Below are 22,968 nucleotides of genomic sequence, written 5' to 3'. Positions count from 1 at the left end.
CAAGCAACACTGTCCTTAGGACACATATTAAAAATTAGAAGGCTGTTATTAGATACATACATATTTAGAATTGTTATATCTTCTTGATGAATTGATCCCTTATCAATATGTAATATTTCTCTTAATCTCTGCTAATATTTCTTGTTTTGATGTCAACATTTTGTAATATTAATATACCTACTCCAACTTTTTTTGATTAGAATTTTCATGATATATCTTCTTTCTATCATTTTACTTTTAACCTAGCCATGTTTTTATATTTAAAGTAGGTTTATTATAGACATACATAGGTGAGTCTTGCTTTATTAAAGCAAGATATTTTTATCAAATCTATCAATCTTTGCTTTTTAAGTGGCGTATTTAGATCACAATATTTAATGCAATTACTGACATGGTTGGATTTAAAGCTACAGTTTGCTAGTAGTTTTCTGATTGTCTGATCTTTTTTGTTGCTTTTTTTTCTTTAACTTTTACTTTCAGGTTACTTGAGCATTTCTAAATGATTTCATGATTAGCTTATTAGTTATACCTCTTTTCAATTTTTTAGTAGTCCCTTAAAAGTTTTCAATATACATCTTTAACTTATCAAGTCAATCTTCAAATAATACTCTACCACTTCACATGTAGTATAAAAATCTTATAATAATACACTTTAATTATTTCCCTCCCATCTTTTGCTGTTATCATCAGATTTTATTTCTACATATGTTATAAAGTAAACAATATATTTATACTCTTGTTTTAGAGACAGTTATTATGTTTATTCACAAATTTGGATAATTTCACTTCTTATTTAGATCATGATTTCCAGCTGGAAAGTTCTGCCTGCAGAACCTTTTACAATATTTCTTGTAGTTCTGGTCTGCTGGCAATGAATTTTCTCAGCTTTTGTTTGTGGGTAAAAGTCTTCATGTAACCTTCATTTTTATTTTACACAAAGAAGTTCAGAAGCAGCATGGTTCCAGGGATGATTGAACCAGTGATTCAATAGCATCATCCAGCATCCAGTTTCTTTCTAACTTTCGGCTCTTCCATTGTGGAAATGTTGGTCCTTGTCTGGCCCTCATAATCATAGAATAACTGGATCAGTCCAAAGAATCTCATACTTATCAGTCTGAACACCCGAAAAGAGAATGCTTTTTGTTGAAAAGAGAATACCAAGAGATTTTCCCATTGCCCATTGGCTTGGGTTAACATACAAGGCTAACCTAACATACAAGATACTTTGATACAAGTGCAGTTGTGAAAGTGTTAGAATTAGCTGTTTGGTAGGTAGTTAACCATAAGAGTCAGCCAAGACCTGCCCTCACTTTTAATATTTCAATTTGGTAAGAACTAGGTTTTACACGATTTGTTGGTTTATTTTTCATCTTGTAGAATGGGATTTCTGAGTGAAAACTCATCTTAAGACATGTTTTCTTCAGTCACCTAAGAAAATGTATTCTTCTATAGATCAATGAGGTTTTTAGACCCTGTCACATGTGTCAGGGATGTCTGGGGACTTTTCTGAGATGCCTTCCCTCAGGAAACCATAGGCAGGTAAATATAAGGTGTGATCTCCAATAATCTCACTTGCTTTTACAAAGAACACCTTCCACATCAAAAAGATGTTTGCAGCAAAAGGAAATGAATACAATTCAAATACCTTGAGGGAGAGTCAACCTGGGATAAAATGAGAAGTTAATGTAAAGATATACACAAAACATGTATTTTTGGAAAGTTTTAATATATCTATGCTTAGAAGTCTATTGTCAAATTAGCACTTTGTTGATTATTGTGTTAAGGTTTGAAATCAGCAAATATATGTCTTTCTTATTCCTTTGATATGATAATATCTGAAACTTTATCTCAGAAAAAATGGCAAAAGTGCTTAATAGCACATTTAACATATCTTCAACTATCACAGAATCATAAACAGTTGCATGGGATCAGAACAACCCATTTTTCTGACGTGCTTTTTAGTCACTTAGTGTACTCATCAACTACCTGCACAGCCTCTGTTAAACTCTTTCTCAGAAATGGCATTTACAGTCTTCTGAGGAAGAACAGTTCAAATCTTATGGTGAGTCATGTTTGCTCTCTATAGTTCCAAGCCATATATCTACCTGTTGCCCTCTGCAGTGGTGTGCTGGAGCTGGTCTTGATGTGCTTGGGAAAGCCAATTGTGTGCCTGTCTTCTCAGCTCCGCATTCAACAACTTCATATTGGTAGCCTGACATCAGCCATGGTGGGAATAGTTTCATTCCCCAAATTGGCAAACACTACCAACCAGGACTGTTTTTCCCTTAAAAAAACGAGTTTACCAGCATACCACTGTCTCTGGGGTAACATGACAAATTAAACTTCACCCTCCACAAAAATCACTAAAATATTTGAGAACAGCTATTATCTTCCTCTACCCCTTGTCTACTACCCTCCCATCTCTTCTTTTCTAGGCTAAATATTCTTGTTTTCTTAATTGTTTCTTCCAAATTTATTTTTTTGTGTGTGTGTATTCTCACCATCTTGGTCTCACTCTCCAGGAAAAACAAAATAAAATCAATCAATTTAACTGTACTAAAATGTGATATTCAATACTATATGTTTTCTAGATGTCCCTGGTAGACTGCTACGATCATACGATTATCCTCAGCTTTTTTTTTAAACTTTTACATCAAAATCACTTGAGTTTTATAGACAGCTGCTTATATCATTAATTCATATTTAATTTAGAGTCTTAGCTTCCTGGATAATATGAAAAATCCACTGTATTGAGACCACCCTTTTAGTCCATCATTTGGCAAACTCTTTTCTGTAAGAGGCAACATAATTATTGTAGACTTTAGCCATATGTTCTCTGTTGCAACTATGCAACAGTGTCGTTACAGCATGAAAATAGCCAGAAGTAATATGTAAATGAATGGGCAAGGTCGTGTTCTAATAAAACTTTACTTATAAAAACAGACGGCAGTCAGATTTGACCCAAGGGTCATAATTTGCCCATTCCTGATCTTGTCTATCAAGTTGATAGTGTCACAGTCCTTGTCTTAAATAAGTACTCCAAGGTACAAACTCCTCTTAGATTAAGAGCTCTGAATTTGGGTTCCTTGAACTATAGATCCATTTCAGTAGGTCTATGAACTCTGAAAATTCTACCTAAAATGTTTTGGCCATGTATAGTTTTTGGGGGTGGGGGGAAAGAATCAATATATAAAATCAGATTCTCAAAGCAGTTTATAACCCACTTCTCACCACCATCGCCTCAAAGAAGCACATGCTTTTCTGCCTTGGATAGATATAATAATGCCAGAGTAGTTAGGATGCTCAAGCTATTGGAATAATTGTTAGGAAGAATTAGCAAACACAGGGCCAAAGTACTAGGTTGGTGTAAAAGTAATTGTGCTTTTTGCAATTATTTTTAACCTTTTAAACTGCAATTACTTTTGCACCAACCTAATAGCAAAGACATACATAAAATAAAACATATCTCTCTTCAAAAAAACCTATGTTCAAATAAATATAGTCAACAACACACCAATGGAATAAAGTTCTGGATTGCTCTGAACTCCTTGATGTTATAGCAGCTTAGAAGGAATAAAGTAGATGGATTCACTCAACAGCAAATATTTATTAAGAGCTGTTATGAATTAGGCTCCATTCGGTGGTAGAGAATTAGGGAAAAGGTAACCAGAGCATCAAAAATACAAGAAGTAAAAAACAAATGGTTTCATTGATCACTCATTACATACCCGAGTCTTTTTGTAGCACCCATATATTTTTATATAAATCATAATTTAGATGAATGTATCATAAGTTTGACAAAGGCTGTGCACTGTTGGAAGCAGGTACAAAGCTATATAATTACTACACAAGTAGAATACATATACATACTGTATATGTATATATCTATCCATGTATGCAAATATATAAACACAAAAAATATTTCTATGAAATTGTTAGTTTAGGCACATCCCAAATGCTGGGGAATGTCAGGACACATGCAATATCTAATAGCTAGTGCTTTAATAAAAAAAAAAAAAATATTTGAATTAGTCTTATGCAATGAAGTATGACTCATTCTTAAGATTTCAAAGTTAATGTTTAAAGAAAAAAATAACTTTATTCCCAATAAATTTTCCACTCTGCAGTCAGTGACAGTTACTCAATGTTCAATGATATTTTACATTAAAGATTAATTGTTATGGAAATATGTGATTTCTCTGCTGTCTGTTTAGGGAAATAAAACCACTATATCTATAAAAAATGTCTTTTGAAATATTTTCTTTGTTAAAATCTAGCACGAAATCCTAGTTTATACCTTAGGCTGACAATGAGTAAGGTTTTTATTTTCATTCATCAAACATCTATAAAAACAGATGGCAAGATAAATTACAAAATATTCACCCTGCTCTGGGATGTTTCAAAAATTTGTGTGACTATAAATGTAAAATATCCATAAATACCTTAACACACAGACCTAACAAAATATAAATGGCTATAATTCAGGTGAAGTCAAGTAGCCAAAATACTTAATCATATTGTGGCCTAAGTATAGGGAAAATTTAGAATGACTAAAATAATGTAATTTGTTTCCTTCTTATTCATCTTTAGTGTGACTATTAAATGTGCTGAATTTTCTTTTAAAGTGACTCAGTCTCCACATTTGGGGAAAAAAATGTTGAATACATATAAACACCAAAAGTCTGACCTAATAATCTCCAAAACCAGCAATGATGATTAAAAGTTATGGCCCAATTGTAGGCATTTTCACTAAGAGAATGAGGAGTACAGAAGAGTACTGCAGACACAAATATTTGCTATATATAAATACATACCCTTTCAGTGACTGGGAGGAAAGTTTTAATTCCCACCACATAATGGTCCATTTGCCTGGAGTGTTTCAGAATGGTTCAATAATCACTAGCCATGTGTGTAGTTTGTTGAATTATTTAAGCCTATTTCCAGGGGGAAAAAAAGACAGGGAGGAAGGCAACTGATTCAATGCAAATGAAAAGCTTTTGAAGCTCCCTATGGTGAAGATGTGATTACAGTCAGACAGTTAATAACGTAGACTTAGAAAAATCTGAAGGTTTTAAAACTGTCTGGCCAGTCAGTAAATGAGGTTTTTCCACACTATCGACCAACTGCCATGTGTTGTAATGGCTTCAGATCTGTTTGGAGTTGGAGTGGACCCACAAATGAAGCAAGAATACCACCCCCTGTACTTTCGATGATTAAGAAAAGTAGTTTGTAAACCTCAACGGTTTTCCTTCGGATTTGGGATTGAGTCTTTGGCGCATACAGTTTAAGAGCCAAGCGCAATGAGCGCTGCTCTCTGAGAACGGAGATGGGATTTCAATTGTGGATTTGCGAAGTACCTATAGGTTGGGATGGGGTCTCTCCTCTTAAAATGACCACTATCCCCATCACCCACGGGCATTCAATACACGTTGTATAACTGAACAAAATCATTGCCAGAAGAATTTCTGGGCAGCAGTATTCTTTCTTGTTATGAGATCAAATTGAAATAGAAATCTGGAGACCTAAGATTTTATTTTAGCTGCTACTCAAAACCTGTTTGACACATCTGTAGAAAACATATTTTTACTTTGTAAAATGTTCATTTAATAACTGTGGAGTAGAAAATTTTCTTTGTCTACACATTTCTTTGCATAGATGATAGATACTTTTGTGAGTTTCATAAAGATTTTTTAATAATCAGACAAGGGTATGTTTGAATTAGGGCTGTCTGTGAGTCATTTATACTGTGGTTATAAAGAAGTTTGAACTTGCTTTGAAGAAATTAAAATGTCAAGTGTTTTAAGAGTTGAGTAAAGATGACTACAAAATTTGCTCTGAGGTCTGTGGATGAAATTTTCTCCCTAGACTCAAAACCCAGTTTAAGTGATTTGCAATCCTAAAATTTTATGTTTATTTTACTGCATTTATAAGGATGAGAGAAAAAAACATTTTTAAATATTTTACCTTGTAAGAGGTTTTGATGCTCTTCTAAAACAATTTCTTTATTAGAACTGTCTTAGTTATTAAAACTAAGGACTTTGTCCTCAGAGCCAATGACAGCCTGTTAAAATGCAGTCGCAGTAACCCTGTTTTGGGGTGTGTGTGTGTGTGTGTGTGTGTGTGTGTGTGTGTGTGTGTGTGTGTGTTTCTTTCATTAAAAATAAAAGATAGAGGAAAAAAGAATATTAACATTTCTAACTGTCTTAAGGAAACTTATTACTTACAGAGCTAAGCACTGAACTTTCTTCTGCGTTAGAAAAGGAGGAAGGTTTAGGTAGTTTTATATTCATCCTCAGAAAAAAATTTATTATTCATTTCTCTTTTAGGCATTTAAAATCCCATAAATCATGAAAAAAAAATCCTTAAAGTAGAAAATGACCAGTTATATACCAAATGCAGTATCTTTAAATATTCTATCTCATATTCCTCAATCACATTAATTAACATTAATATACTTATCTTGGAAAAAGACATACCTTTTAAAAATTTTTTTTATAGCTCTATTATTAATGGAGTTTACACCTTGAATTTAATTAGCAGTTTTGCTCTATGATGCACTACAAGCATGAAATCTCCCAGTTCCTCGTTATATATGAAGATTTTTTGTCAAATGAAATATTAAAACAGTTTGTTTTCTTATAATTGTGGTTTTGCTTTTCCCTTACAAATAAAGACTTGCAAAAAAGAAAGTAGAAAATACTAATATATTATCATCGGGAACTATATAAAGCTTAACTGATTTTACATTAAAACAGAATTTCAAATTCTTAATTTTTTCATCGTTTCTTGAGAAACCACACAAGAAAACATTTGTACATTTCTATTTGAGTAAATTTCCACATAGTGATATTAATTATAGCAAAGACAGAAAGCATTCTTTTATTGTACAGTACAGTTGAAAGTAAAACTTTACCTTCACAATATTTGGTGAATTCTACTCCCTATTTTAACATTTAGTTTTAATCTATAAAATTTTATATCAGGAATCAGAGTGTTTAATTGACATTAAGAGCTTAAATTGTTCAGTTTGGCTTAGCTACTATTTCACTTTGGAAACTGCCACGAAAACAGCTTTTCCTCTTCCAAGATTATCAATACATGATCTATATCTATGCAAGTAAGTTGAAAACAAATGGATAATTTATAAAATTATACACACATATTCTGCTCCAAAGTAATAAAATATTCCCAAGCAAACAGGCAATAGCATCCATGCCCACGATTGAAAAATTAACACTCACAAATTAGAGGTCTACATTAATGACAGTCATTGGATAAAAATATATTTCTTAAAAAAAAATATATATATATATTTCTTTACATGACTGTAAAGACCAACTTTAGAATCTGTATGAAAGATATAGGATTTAGCTTTCGAAAATCCTGAATGCAAGCTTTTAACGTAAAATAGTATTGTGTTATTTGCAGAATATCTGTTTCTATTTTTCATATGCTTAAATTAGGTAGATGTGATTATTTCTCAAGAAACAAAAATGTAGAGTATAAAAACATCAGAGGCTAGCGTCATCATATTAACTGTTTCCTGATAATATGCAAATCAGCAAATTGGCTAACTTCAAAAGGAAACCAGTATTTTAAAAATTGTATCTGGCTAAATATGGATATAACAAAATGAAAATGTTCTTAAAAATTAATATGAGCTAAAGGTGACTGCACTAAATATGTGGACTATGTAATACAGTGTTTTCTTGTCCATATGAGATTTTGGCACAAACACATGTACTTTTCCAAAGTTAATATGCGGCCTTTTGTGAAATATTGGCTGAAGAATTTGCATAAATAATATTAGCTACTATGTTTCTACTATATTAGTTACAAGAATAAAACTTCAGCACAATTGGATAAGGCAAATATAAGTAGTAGTTAAAAAAATAAAAATATAAGAAACTTCAATATAATTCATACAAACTATATATTAAAGGGGAAGTTACATAATCTGATTTTGTATTTAATATATGAGTAGAAGCTTCTTACTACTTAAATTAGTTCAATATTTTTTCAGTGACTGGACTTATAAGTAGAATTCAATCATAAACATCGCATGATTATTATTATTTTTTTACCTCTACCAGTTTCCCAATAAAAGAAATTAATAGAAACATTATATTGCAAAATATCCTGTAATTTGACAATGAATAACAGATTTGCATTACAACTTCCTCTAGATTTTGAAGTTGCAGTTCCCTACTAGGACAACAAATTCTGTGTAGAAGAATTTGATTGTGGTTAAAAAACAAAATAAAAACTGTTTCCTTAACTCAGCATCCTATTGGTGTGAGAATTGAAGTGGGGTAGGGAGAGAAGAGGATTTTAATTGAGTCTTTGAATGCAGAGAGTTGAAGAGGTCACTATGCAGAGTAATAAAAAATGTGAACACCAAATCCTAAACCAGTGAAAGAAACAAACTGGGTAACACGAGTGCAAGGTTTTTTGTTTTTGTTTTTGTTGTTTGTTTATTTTTTTTACAGAGGGCTAGAGAAGTTTCTGTATTTAAGAATATAAAGCATTTCAGAAGCATACATACTTATCAAAATGGATTATTTGCCTTTTTTGTTTGGGAAAGTCCCCATCAATAACAGGTGTGACTTAACTGCATTGCATTAAAAGTCTAGATTGTTCATTAATAAAGAAAGGAAGAAGCTAGAATGATAAATCAACAGGGACTCCTAGGGAGTTTTATATTAGGCAGTAATTAAATAATAGTTCATGTTGTTTTCTTTCACTGGGAATTACATCCTTTTCACCTCCTCTCTGCTAAAGCAGAGACATCCATTATGACGAGTAGCTACAACACTTGTCAGATGCAATCAGCTCCAAACAGCTGAAGGCCAACTGACGTGTACTCTCTTAAAGCAGGGTTTCTTTTCCCCCACAGCCCACTGTCCTTTCACGTGCATGCAACAGTCAAAAGGGATCACATCAACTAATGAAGAAAAACAGAAGCATATGGTAGAAAGGGGCCTCAGCAGGAGATGGCTGAAATGCCAAGGTTTGCACTTAAACAAAATATATGCAAAAATGTGTGTTCATAGAAGCTGTCAGCCACAGCTTCAGGAAATAATAAGCCTGCAAAGGAAGATAGAGTTTTACTGTGACCACAGTTACCTAGGAGTCTGTATTTTTAGTTTAATTTTTTATTACTCTATAAAGTGGTGCACCAGAGCAGGCTAGTCCCAGATAATTAATTATGCATAAGCAGTTGGAAAGTTAGATTTTGCTGTATAATATTGAGCCACATAGTCTTCACAGTATATTTTGCTCATACCTACTGCAGGCTTCCACATGACAGCTGAATTGCAAACTGTAAGTGACTTCATCGCTGCCTTCCTTTTGCACCCCATCACTACGCAAGGGTGAATGTTGAACTAAGTTCAAGAATTCACCCTGCCTTTGTAACTGAAATGTAAGGGCTCATTGTTCTGGAGGTGTATTAATTAATATTTTAGATGTGCATTGGGCATATTCTCCCTTATTGTCTCTTTCAGAGTTGCTTCTGTGCTAAGTTAACGGTCTTAATCAAAAGCCTTTCTTCCTGGAATGGCTCTGATGGTGGGAATGCAGCTGTCCTGAGGCACTGAATCTTTATAAGTTGCCAGTGAAAATGCACATTATTCCCCCTTTTGACTTATCAGCTTTTATGGCTGGACAACCCTTGTGTTATTGTTGTGTATAATCAGTTTGACTGGAACCTTCAAACTTGTGTGTCCCTTTGCTGTGAACATTTTACTATTCTATGATGATGTGGTTAGGACCGGGGGATTTGTAAGGAAAGGACTCAAGGACAGACAGACTCTGTGATTTCTCAAATAGGACTCCAAGCATTTTATGTACCGATGTTGACAATAGATAAACCAAGTTATTGCTCTAAAAAACAAGTGATATGGGCTCTCTTGTGGACAGTTACAGTAATGAAAAATATATTGTCTTCAAGTTGAGTTTTAGGTTTGAATTGCATGAATCATGAACCTCATTCATTTTAAATATTTTATATTTTATATGAGGGATAATCACATCTTTTAAAATTATGGTTTAAATATAGTTTCTTACCTTTCACCATCTGTTCACCATCAGGTATTGTTCTCAATAGCACCTAAGAGAGAAAATATATATTTATCTGACTAAAGCAGGAAATATTTATTTACTCATTTATATATTTTGAGGATAATATTAAAACAGGTTATATGCTTTTAATTCTTAAAAATAATCCTTTGTTGAAAGGTAACTGGAATCACAGGGTTGTCTTTGCAATTTAGCGTCGGTCTAAAACTAGGGGTGTGATTGGTTATGAGACAAAAATTGGTGTGATAAACTTTGGCTTCTCCAATGCTCCAAATGCTTCATATCCATTTATTGATCTAATTGCCTCATTGTATGAATATAAATGAATAGACGGTACTTGTGAGCAATTTTCTTTTGAAGTGATATGAAGGCACTTTGCTAGGCATTGACATAATCAATTAGGGCCCTGTATTAATCTTTACTTTGAGCTAGAAAAGTATCTGACAGAATACCTTCCTGTCAGATAGTCTTACTGTTGATAGTAACACATATGGGTAAAATGTCTTCCTGGATCAATTTTAAAATGTTTGTTCCTCTTTCTCATCATTTCATCCTAAAACTTCCATTTTGAGTTAACTGAGGATATCAGAAAACACAACTTGGGAACTTGCATCCTCATGAAACACGCACTCTTAAATTAGCATCAACTAGATGAAACTGAAGACAGACTTCAAACAGGTGGCAATTTATTTAGGACTACTGAGGAACAACTGATGGAACCTCAAATTCTGCTACCAGTAAAGTGGGCCATGCCTTGCCACACTTCTCTGTGGGCAAATATGAGAATTAGATTGAGATATTTGTTAGAATCATTTTTTCTTTGGCTAAGATTCTTTAGGTGGATCTAAGACAGCTCTGCTTGGCCCAGAATTGTCCCAAATGTCCTTTTAGCTACTTCATTACAGGCAACGGGAGAGCCAGAGAGAGCAACTTCAGGCAAAATGTTGACTCCTCCTGGCATGCCTTTGATTCCAGGGTGAAAGGTACTCTCAGCATTCTGCTACGCCCCGGATTCATCTCTTAATGCTCAGTGTGTTAGCAAAACCTTGGCCCTGAAGTGCCTTATTTTTTTATTTTTTCTTCCCTCCTGAAGAAAGGCCTTTCAGACACTTCTGGCAATTTGGTTTTAAAATGTGGAATAAAGAGGGTAGGTTGGTAGTGCCAGGGGGAAAAGCTGCACTGCACAATTACTAGAATAATTCAAGATAGAAAAAAGAAGTAAAGCAGAAATTTGCCTTCATATTGTGTTCATTATGTATCCAGGTTTTAAAAGAGCTTATTGGGCAAATATTTTGCAGAAGGGAATACATATTTGTGAGCAGTCTCTAGGATAGTTTTTAATGCTTGCTTGTTTTTCTCCAATAATCCTTTGAAAAAAGTCTTCATGGATAAAACAAAGCAGACATTTAATCATATCTTAACACAAAAACAAGCAAATAAGACTATTACTTATCATGTTCACAAATATATTCAATTTCCTAAAACTTTTTTTTGTTAAATAGTTCTTCGATAGAACATTTTAAGATTCTTCCCAATTACCATGATCATGTTTAATTTGTAACAGATAATTTAATTTATCCTTTATTAAACAAAATAACTGAAGAAACTGACAAGTTTTTCATAAAGAAAACACATATAGGAGTAAGAATTTTGATTTAATATTGAATGATTGAAGATTCTTTCATAAATAAAAATTCTTCCTTTTTAATTATGTTATTTGGAGATATATATATATATAATATTACATATGGTATAATATTTTAAATGTTAAATGTATATTGAGAACAAAAAAAGCATCATTATTAAGAAGTGAATGATTTGAATATAAACTTACGTTTTAACCTTATCAAAGGTAATGTGAATGCAAATTAAACCCATCTTTTTTCTTATATTACTAGGATTGTACTATATCCTATGGAATTTGAGAACACTGAATATTTTCATATCTTATCTGATCTCATGAAAATGAAAAGACTGCTAATATCCGACTAGAGGCAAGTGGCAGAATCCCGCTGAACATATTTCACAAATTCCACAAAATTAAGGATGTTGCTATTGGCCAAGAAATGATGTCTCATATTCAGCTCTAGGCAGAAATCCTTTCTCTTCTCAGAATGATACCGTGTTTCCTCAAAAATAAGACCGGGCCTTATATTAATTCTTGCTCCAAAAGACGCATTAGGGCTTATGTTCAGGGATGTCATCCTGAAAATTCATGCTAGGACTTATTTTCCGGTTAGGTCTTATTTTCAGGGAAACACGGTATTTGATCAAAGGCAACTCTAAGTATGGTGTTCCAGTGTTTTAGAAAACACTTTAGAATATGCCAACACATGTTGGGTCTCTGAATGGAATCTTGTTCAAAAGGAACAGATGTAACCCTTCACATTTTCTAATTCTTTTTTACTTTACTTTTATTTTCAGTTATGGATGTATTACAAAAAACACACACCAGGCATTTGTAAGTAGAAAATCTGAGACAGTGTAACTGTGGGAGATCAGCAAAACTGAGTAAATTGGAAATTGAGCAAGTACATTGATGATTCTTGATATTGCTGGATTGTGGAGCACCTAAGATAATATTGATTTGACTTTAGGAACACTTAGACTTTTCTTTGTTTAAGTTTTCTTTTTTTTTTTTTTAAACAAGACAAAAAATATAGGCACTAAAAGCCCTCTCTTGCCTTCTTTAATCCCTTTGATATTTCTAGATGTTCACCAAGCTTGCTGTTACATGTCCTGTTTTAGTAACATTCAGTGCACCGTGCTACTACCTAATGATTTATTTATTTTTGAAAGTTTGTGTAAATATTTTAATGTTTAAAATATGAAAATATAAAATGCAAATGAACCTCTGGATCAGGTTCCAATAAGCAAAAGGAATAAACATAGTTATATGTATATGTACATATGTATGCATATAGGTATATACATGTACATATATATCCCTTAAGGATATGTCTAAACACAAAAACAGAATAAAAAACATTACATGATTGGTAGAGTCATTCAACATATTTTATATGGAGGTGCTAAGGCTGTATAATGTGTTTTATGTCTAAAGCATTAAATGTATCAAGTATAAAAACACAAAAACTATGTGGTATCAGAAAGACTACAAGGTGTGGCATTTTCCTTTGCATTATAACAGGAGTGTCAAACATCTGGGCTTCATTTATTTTTAAACATAGGTGTTTTAACAGTGACACATTTGCAATGTTCTAAATATTAGCTCCTAAAATTTATGCTTTTTATATTCTTTAACAGCATATAGTATTTGACTAGTTGACAGATATTTCAATTAGGAGAGCCTTAAATTAAAGATTGTTTTGATAGAGTAGCTCCAGAAATTGACAGTTTGGCAGTACCTTTCAAAAATCTTGGCATGTTGCTTTCAAAACAGACAAACAAAATCACCCACCTAATCAATAACAATAATAGTGATAATGATGAAAATAATAATACACGGGTCTAGTACAATTAATTTTCTATATAGATTGTGGTTCACACCCTCTACTTTTTTCCTTTGACAGGTAAATTGTTGAAGACAGAAGACTTGTTATAGATTTTATATCCAGCCCATAAGGATTTTGACTGATTTCATTGAGCAGGCTCAGGTCAGCTAAGTCCTTCCCTTCAAAGCATCATGGGTGTCTCCGAGCATCATTGCAAGCTTGTCCTGGCAGTAAGCCAGGCTTCAAAAGCCTTTCACTGCAGTCACTGACTCACTAATGGGCAACTGCAGGCTTTCTGATTTTCCTTTCGTTTCATGTGTTCATTTGACATAAATTTAATTAAACCAAATCTGGTGTTAAAGCAAGATGAGATAAAAGTGATATGTCTCAAATTAAAGAACTGTGAAAGATACAGGAAACAGAACTATGCTTTTAAAAAAAAATCCTGTTTCTGTAAAATATTGTCAATTTTCGAAAGCTCACTACTTAAAGTCAGCCAAGGAAAAAAAAAAAAAAAAGATACCGGTATGCATTATTAAGAATAATGTGTATCCAGGGTTAGATGAAGGTCTTGGCCCCATATTCTCTGTAGTAAAACCTTTCATACAATTCTTATATTTTCTTTCATTCTCACACTTCAGGTAGTCACCTCTTCACAGGATATAAGACAAGTCTGCCCTTCTGGCTACATAGCTATAGTTGTTAGCTCAAAAGCATACAACAGCAGAAACATGAAAAGATCACATATTAAATATAAAAAAATCATCATTTTTCAAAGGTCTCTTCTGGTTTTAACTTAAGGCTAAAGAGGAGATTGAGAAAGTGAAAAAGATCATGTTGCTTTAAAAGCTTCATTTAATTGCTTTGAATGTTGCTTTAGGAAACATCCAAGTTTTTCCTTTTAAAAATCACTTTTTCCCCATTAAAAGAAATCTCACATTAGAAATACACTATGTGAACTGAAAGCAGCTTTGCAATCTTCCTCAAGAATGCTCAGACTGATCCTCTTTCTGCAGCTGAAATGCTGCCACTTCCTAGGACCACACTGTACGTCTCTGGATATGAAATGATTACTCTGAGCAAATATACACAAACTAGCAAGTGACTGCAGTGCCCTGTGAATAAGAATCAGAAAAAATTTAAAAGTACTGAGCTGGCAAGTTGTGTGATAGAAGGTAGATTTTGTTGAAACAGGAGAGTGTGTGGCATGTGGACCCTCAGCATTTCTCGCATCCTAACGTTTGATGGCCGACTTCTTTCACTGCCAACAGAACTCAGATGCCTCCTCCATCTGCCTCTGACTTGATTTCTTTCTGTAGAACCCACTAGGAATTTGACTCAGGGGTTCGGATCATCAAATAGCTCTGTAACCTCTTTCATTTAAGAGTTGAAAAAATTCAGGGCCAGCAAGATTAAGTGACTTGTCCAGATTCATATAACCCATTATTAGCAGAACTGACCCACAAAATCCACAATTTCTGACTTGCAGATGAACTTTTTAGCTTTTGTTTTTCAGCACTGTGAGTGCTTCGTTACAACAGATCTTTTGGATTCTTTAAAATAACCTCTTCTTCATGTTTCCAGATGTTTGTCATGTCCCTGACCTAAGAGAAAATAGTCGTAATGGTATATAGGTAGGTAGAATTGAATCTATTTAAAATTCTCAAGAGCCTCATCTATTGTTCTTCTTTTAATACTCACTTAATAAATGTTATTCATTTGTCAATTCTTTGGTTTTGGGAATTACTAATGGGACCACTTTTAGACTATGACTTACCTAAAGTAAATATTATTCGTGAAAGCCATTTAAATATTTAATATAATCACAGAACAAAGCCTACATTTAACTAGCAACCAAGGAGAGTTTCTCAACATAATGGACATTTATTTAGTTCTTAAGAAATTTCACTTTAAATTTTTCTCTGAATCTATATTGTCATAGCAGTAGAAAGGATAAAGACGGTTATATGCCCCCTTAGACATAAAGCCAGGTTTTTAAAACTCTTTGATTTTTTTTTTAAGGCATGGACCTAAGATTACTTACAGTTATTATTCACTTTCTATATATGTATCTATGTGTGCGCGCGCGCGCGCGCGCACACACACACACACACACACACACACACATATTATTAATCTATATACGCATTTCTAACCTTGACTTTAATTTTAATAAAGACTGTTTTGAAATGTTTAGTGAGACTTTGAAAAAGTCCATAATGATCACCTGTGTTAACATGGTTTTATCAGGGTCTGTTCAATATTCTGAGCGCATTCAACAAGTATTCATATGAAATTCACTGCACGCACACAGCAAAATGAAGAATTAGCCACTGACCACTCACTAATAACTCTAACTAACAAAGATGCCATAATTTTCTTATGGTATATATTATGTTTCTGAGTAATTTTACAATGTTAAACTTGGCATATCATTCAAAATTTTGTAATTTTGCAATTCTGGAATCCATTAAGTATTTTATTTTCATAAAAGCTGAATTCCTGGTGACAAACCTGAAAGTTAGAAGGTCTGTAAGAAGCTAGATAAGTTAACCATGCCAGGTAATTGAGTTGATTAATCAGAATGTAATTGAGAGTGTTTATGAATCTCACCATACTGAATATCAGATAGTTAAAAAACTTTTTTTTAAAATCGCAAATAAATTTAAATTCATCAGAGTTAAACATAAGTTGCAGAAATAAAGTATCATTATCCTCTAATAATATAATTACTACACAATGGCTCTTCCCTTCCTTAATTTATTGCAAACCTGTGTAATCAAACATTTTTATTAAAAAGGTAAAATATTTTGTAAAATACCATACAAGGATCCTGTGTATTTAAAAGATTATATTTCTGTTTCCAAAATTATTTTAAAAACATAAATTGGATATCTCTTCAACTATTTAATAAGTGAATATTTGGGGGTTTAAGTTTTATACTTTTTATATGATTAATAACAAAAATTTAAACTTCAGATGTTTTAGCATTTAACATTTAGAAAAATTGGTAAAATGTAACTTTGCCCAGGTAACAAACATATGTATCCTTGTTATAGGACAGAAATCTTTGAAAAACATAATGACTCCTAAGATGCAGGAGATTCTATGTGTCCCATTTTTTCAAGATTCTCAACAATGATAAAAGACTTCTGACTAATCAGAATCAAAGATGTCTTTGGGTAAGTAGGAAAAACTATCAGTTCACTACTTGTGTTAAGAAGCAAATTCTTTTTATAAATACCGACAATGTGAAAAAAAACTGCGTTCAGAAAAACTAGTAAGAATTTCAAAAATAATCTGTAGAAATGAGGTTTTCAAATTCTCTCTGATATTTAATCTCTTTACATGGTATTACATCTCCAGTACTTTGCATTTAGGTGAATGTCTTAGCAATCATGATTAGGCAACTCTCTCTTGAAAATCATTGAAACGTATAGGCTAACCATTGGCAAAGTCTTTTCTTCTCTTGTTAAGAAGTTAGATAATATCTGGGGCCAGCCGGGTGGCTTATACGATTGGAGCTCCGTGCTCCTAACTCGGAAGGCTGCTGGTTCGATTCCCACATGGGCCAGTGGGCTCTCAATCACAAGGTTGCTGGTTCAACTCCTGGAGTCCCATAAGGGATGGTGGGCTCCGTCCCCTGCAACCAGCAATGGCAACTGGACCGGGAGCTGAGCTGCGCCCTCCACAACTAAGAGTGAAAGGACAACAACTTGAAGCTGAAAAGCACCCTCCACAACTAAGACTGAAAGGACAACTTGACTTGGAAAAAAGTCCTGGAAGTACACACTGTTCCCCAATAAAGTCCTGTTCCCCTTCTCCAATAAAATCTTTAAAAAAACCCAAAGAATTTAGATAATAAGTCTTGGTGTCTGACATATTAAACTTCCTCAGAATAAAATTATGGTGCAGAATAACCCAGTAGCAAACATAAAATGATAAGTGATTTTTTTAAAGCAGGCAATGTTTGGTAATATTGGGATGAATGATTGTCTTTGTAAGTTTGTGGTACCCTCACTTTTGTATCTTATTTATCATCATATTAGATGGAGTCGACCTTTCACACATAATTTCCACTAGGGCACATGGCCCAGTTCCTTCTCCTCCTTCTGCTTTTTCCTCCTCCTGTTTGTCCTCCTCCTCTTGATTTTAAGAAAACCACAGTAAGAATGAGAAGAGTTCATGCCTACCGTATTATTAATCAAATATGTTTCATTTGGTTTATTTCCTCTCTTGTGATTGACAAAGAACCTCAGCAAGGAATATCTTAATCACAAAACTTTATTGACCTGTCTGTGTCTTATACTAAAGAAGAAATTATTGGTGGAAACAGGAAAACAATCCTAGGGCCTAAATGCTGTAGAGCAGGAGTTGGCAAACTCCTTTGGTAAAGCCCAGACAGTTAATCTTTGAGGTTTTACTGCCCATCCAGTCTTGCTTGTAATTACTCAGCTCTGCTGTTATAGTAACTGATGTTGTCTTTCATGAAATTTTGATATTTTGTTGAGCATTAATTTTGGATTAACATTTAGAAATTGCATTAAGATATTATTTATCTTTGTTACCACGTTTCTGGGCACCCTCTTAAATTCTGTGCCCAAGGTAAGTGCCTCACTTGTCTTAACCTAGTTTCAGCCCTGTGTAGCCATGGATTATACATAAATAAATCAGCACGGCTGTATTTCAACAAAATTTTATTTGTCAACACTGAAACTTGAATTTCATTTAATGTTCACATGCCATGAAATATTATTTTTTCTTTTGATTTTCATACCATTACAATTATACAAAGTATTCTTAGTTTGCTGGTTGTACAAAAACAGGCAGCTGACAGATTTTGGCTTTCAGGTGAGAGTTTGCCAACTCGTCCGTTAAGAATTTCAGGTATGTCCTGTTTTTTAAAAGACATTACTCTGCAAAAGCCACATTGATAAGAAGGTTATAAATAATAGTTTTTTTAGGAGAATGAAATTATGGGTAACTGTTCCCTTTATACATGATTTTGTTGCTTCCATAATTAAAACTATTTAATATATGAATGGATAGCTTATTTTTATAATTTGAATAACATATCTATATTGGCTTGCATCAGCATCTCAGAACTGTGTGAGTTCACTTTTGATTGATTTGCAAAGTTGCTCTTAACGTGAAATTTCAAACCAACCACTGCTTAGCCTGTAGGCCAAGTTGTTTATGATTTATGGACAAGAGTAGGCACACCACAGGCACTCAGACTCTTAAGTCATTGCTATTAAATGCTAATTTATAAACACATATTTGTATATGTACACTATAGACATAGTTAGTGTTCAACCATTCAAGTTCCTGGATTTTAAAAATAATTGTAAACACCCCTCAAACATGCACTACCCTTCTCCCAAACAGAAGTATTAATATATTAAAGAAAGGTAACAAGGTATAATAGAAACCAAACACAAAACTTGAATTTGGGAAACAGAGAGAATCTCGGTCTGCACCCCAAATTTGTTTCTTGTGTAGATGATCAATAACTAGAATTTCTTTTCTGTTATTCAGATGCTGGCAATGGAAGAGGATTTGCTTACCATTACTTAATTGGACTGAGGAAATAGAGATATTAAATCAGAATCAGATTTAAAACAAATTTTCCCATAACGAGTCACAAAAAAGTGGTTAATATTCTAGTATTAGTTCTATGTAGCAATCAAATAGTTTATGTGGGGCTGACTGTTTAATTAACCACATGATCTCTAGCAACTTTTCCTATACAAAAATATATTTCATATTGTAAACTGCTTATTTCCTGGCATAAATTTGCTTCACAAATTGTTGTGACATTAGCTTTATAAGTACATATAAAGTTATGCATTGGCTGACGTGATGCTGTAAATAAATAAAACATAAAAGATACTGTGTGTGGCTGCAGACGTGAACTACCACCCAGTTTTAGCCCAGCTGGCACAAGCATAATACTTTGGAGCAATTCAAGTCTGAAACAGCCTCAGTGATACCATTTAAGCTTGAGGTATATTGGCAGAACAAGGATATGACTAAACTAAATTTGGCTTAAGCCACCTATTACTCATACCCTCTTTCTACTTCATTCACACTCCAATTAACAAACTGTACATGATACACACACACACATATATTTATAGTTTATATTTTTCCTGTGTTGGCAATGAAACTTAAAATCACTTTCTGTAAGCTGTGAGAAACTTCCATTTGAATCAATTTGATAAGATAATCTTGGCCTTGGAAGTGGTGGGGTACATGGGTTTTTCCTGTTCCTCCTAGAAAAGAGTTACATGTGTACCCACTACCTCTATCCCATTACTACTTCCGGTCCTCTCACTATGGAGGAGAGCCATCATCCGCATCTTTGCATAACTCTCAGAAGGAGGGTCCGTGCCAAACACTTTGCATGCACTACTATCGTTTCCAATATAAAGAGAGGTATAGCAACATTACAAAGTGAAAAGATTCATCTAAAGTTACAGTCAGTATCTTCTGTGCCAACGTTATCAATCTAGCTCTTTCTAAATCAAAACCTGTGCTTTCCTAAAGGTCAGGTTTATTGCAGTTTAATTTATGTATATTAAAAGACCCAGTTCTGTGAGATTTGACAAACATACTAAGTGTGTAACCACAGCCACAATCAACATAAAATATTTTCAATACCCTAAAACATTCACTTGTTACTCTTTATAACCTATCCTCTTCAATTACCCTCAGATCCTGGCATCTACTGAACTGATTTCTGTGCCTGTAAGTTTGTGTTTGCTAAAATGTCATAAAAATGGAATCATATGAGTCCAGTATGTGGGTTTTGTGTGGATTTCTTTCATTTAGCATAATACTTTAAGGTTCATCTTCATTTTTCATGTTAATTCTTTTTTATCGATTGATAAATTGATGAGTAATATTCCATTGTATAAAGGTACTTTATTTTGTTTATTCATTCACTAGTAATGGACATTAGGGTTGTGTCCAATTTTTAATATTAATAAAGTCACTATAACCATTTATGTATGGCTAATTGTGTGGACATGTATTTTTATTTCTCTTGCATAAATATGTAAGAGTCAGAAATATGTTTGTTATGTATGTTTTATTTTTATCAGACACTGCTAGGTGATTTTCTGCAGTGACTGTATTGTTTTGCATTCCCATAGGCAATGTATGAGAGTTCCAGTTGTTCTGCTTCCTCACCAACCATTGTAACAGATGTGTAGTGGGATCCCATTGTTATAATTTGTATATCCCTAATGAATAATGAAAGACATTGAGCATCTTTTCATGTGCTGTTTTGTCATTTGGCTCTTGTCTTTGATGAAATATCAAATCTTTTGGCTCTTTTAAAAACTTGTGTAATTATTGTGATTAAAAATATATTTTGAATACAAGTATTATATCAAATATATGTTTTGCAAATATTTTCTCCATTTGTATTTATTTAGTACTTTTATAGTTTAGCAGCAAGATTGAGAGGAAAGTACAGTGATGTCCCATATACCCTCTGCCCCATACAGGCATAGCCTCCCCATTATCAACATTCCTCACCAGCGGGTACATTTGTTATGCTTGATGAACATACATTGACATATCACACACCCAGAATCCATAATTTACCGTACAGTTCACTCTCAGTGTTTTACATTCTGTGAGTTTGGACAAATGTATAATAGCTTGTGTCTGTTATTGTAGTATCATACAGAGTATTTTCACTGCACTGAAAGTCCTCTGTGCTCTGCCTATTCATCCCTTCTCCCACAAACCCCTTGCAACCACTGATCTTTTTATTCTCTCCATAGTTTTGCCATTTCCAGAATGTCATATGGTTGGAATTATAAAGTATGTTGCCTCTGTGCACTGGTTTCTTTCACTTAGTAAGTTGTATTTAAGGTTCTTCCATGTCTTTTAATGGCTTGATAGCTCATTTTTATTATTTCTGAGTAATATTCCACAGTTTATTTATTCATCCACCCAATGAAGAATGTCTTGGTTGCTTCCAAGTTTTGGCAATTCTGAATAAAGCTGCTATAAATAATAATGTGCAGGTTTTTGTGTGGACATAAGTTTTCAACTCCGTTGGCTAAATATTAAGGATTGCAACTTCTGGATTGTATGGTAGCCTATGTTTAGTTCTGTGAGAAATCACCAAATTGTTTTCTGTACAATGTGGCTGTACAATGTTATATTAAACAGCAGTGGATTGGAGTTCCTGTTGCTCCACAGCCTTGACAGCATTTGGTGTTGATAATGTTTTGCATTTTGGTCATACTGGTGCGGTTTTTTATTAATGTTTTTTAAAGCTAGTGTCTTTAAGAAGAGTACACATTTTTAATTCTGATGAAGTCTAATTTATCTCTTTATTTTTTATGGTTTGTGGACTTTCTGTCCTAGGAAATATTTGCCTAGACCTAGGTCACAAAGAGTTTCTTCTATGTTATCTTCTAGAATTTTATAGTTTTAGCTTTTAAATTTATGTGTATAATCCATTTTGAGTTAACTTTTGTGTATGATTCAAGGTATGGATAGAGGTTCAATTTTTTTGCAACTCAAAAGACTATCTTTCCCCTATTGAACTACTTTTACAAATTTGGCCAAAAAAGAAAGTGATATTTGCCTACATATTTGTAGGTCTGACCTGGTTCTTTATTCTCATGCTTTGATTCTTATGCCAATACATACTAACTAGATTAATATAGATTTATTGTGAGTCCTGAAATAACTATAGTGTAGTTATTCAACTTTGTTCTTCTTTTTCATTGTTTTCTCTTAAACAGTGCTTTATGATAGAGCTTTACATGAACATACTCTAAATATTCCAGCGTAGTCCAATACATTGTTATGCTATATGTTTGAATGTGTGTTATTATTTTGAAATTTATTCATCTCTCTTACTCTTACCTCTAAGAACAAAGTTTAAATTGTCAAAGAATGAGACTCCTTCTTCAGTAAGTAACATTGTTCTCTGTATTGGTTAAAAATTCAAGACTTTGGCTTAAGGAATCCCATCTTGAATAGTTTATCAAAATATACTATTTAAAAGCCATCTCATATTTTAACAAAATTTAGGTTAATATAAGTTTCAAGATAAATTTGAAATCTGAAATAAAAATTACACATTTGTTTTTTAAGAAGTATAAATTCTAGAGTGTTAATTTAAAAATCTCCAAATAAAAAACACTCATATGTTGTTATTCTTACCTGGTCTCAATGGAAAAAAAAACCCCCAAAAAAACCAAAACGATATGTATCTTAAAAAATAAACTTATCCAAAATGCAAAAAACAAAAAAAAAAGAAAAAAAGAAAAATTTCAAGAAATAAATGAAAATGTTAAAAATGTATCATAAAGATGTAATTATCAAAAGTGTTATACTAGCATCAGTACAAACACGTTGATATTACTGAACAAAAAATACAAAAGCAGACCAAAGTGTAGTG

General features: G+C 33.1%; 1 long non-coding RNA gene across 1 annotated transcript in view; it reads right to left on the bottom strand.

Moving 5' to 3' along the window:
- The window catches only part of LOC141571346 (uncharacterized), a 120,344-nt gene that overhangs the window by 5,766 nt on the left and 91,610 nt on the right, over positions 1 to 22,968 (bottom strand). Inside the window, exon 2 of the long non-coding RNA XR_012496108.2 lies at positions 10,069 to 10,111. This is a non-coding gene — a long non-coding RNA (uncharacterized LOC141571346). The remainder of the gene's footprint in view (positions 1 to 10,068; positions 10,112 to 22,968) is intronic.

Source organism: Rhinolophus sinicus, chromosome 16, assembly GCF_057876585.1.
Source record: "Rhinolophus sinicus isolate RSI-liver-muscle chromosome 16, RSI-T2T, whole genome shotgun sequence".
Taxonomy (NCBI): Eukaryota; Metazoa; Chordata; class Mammalia; order Chiroptera; family Rhinolophidae; genus Rhinolophus; species Rhinolophus sinicus.
The sequence above is the reverse complement of the archived record's forward strand: the minus strand, read 5'-3'. Positions and strand labels throughout refer to the sequence as shown.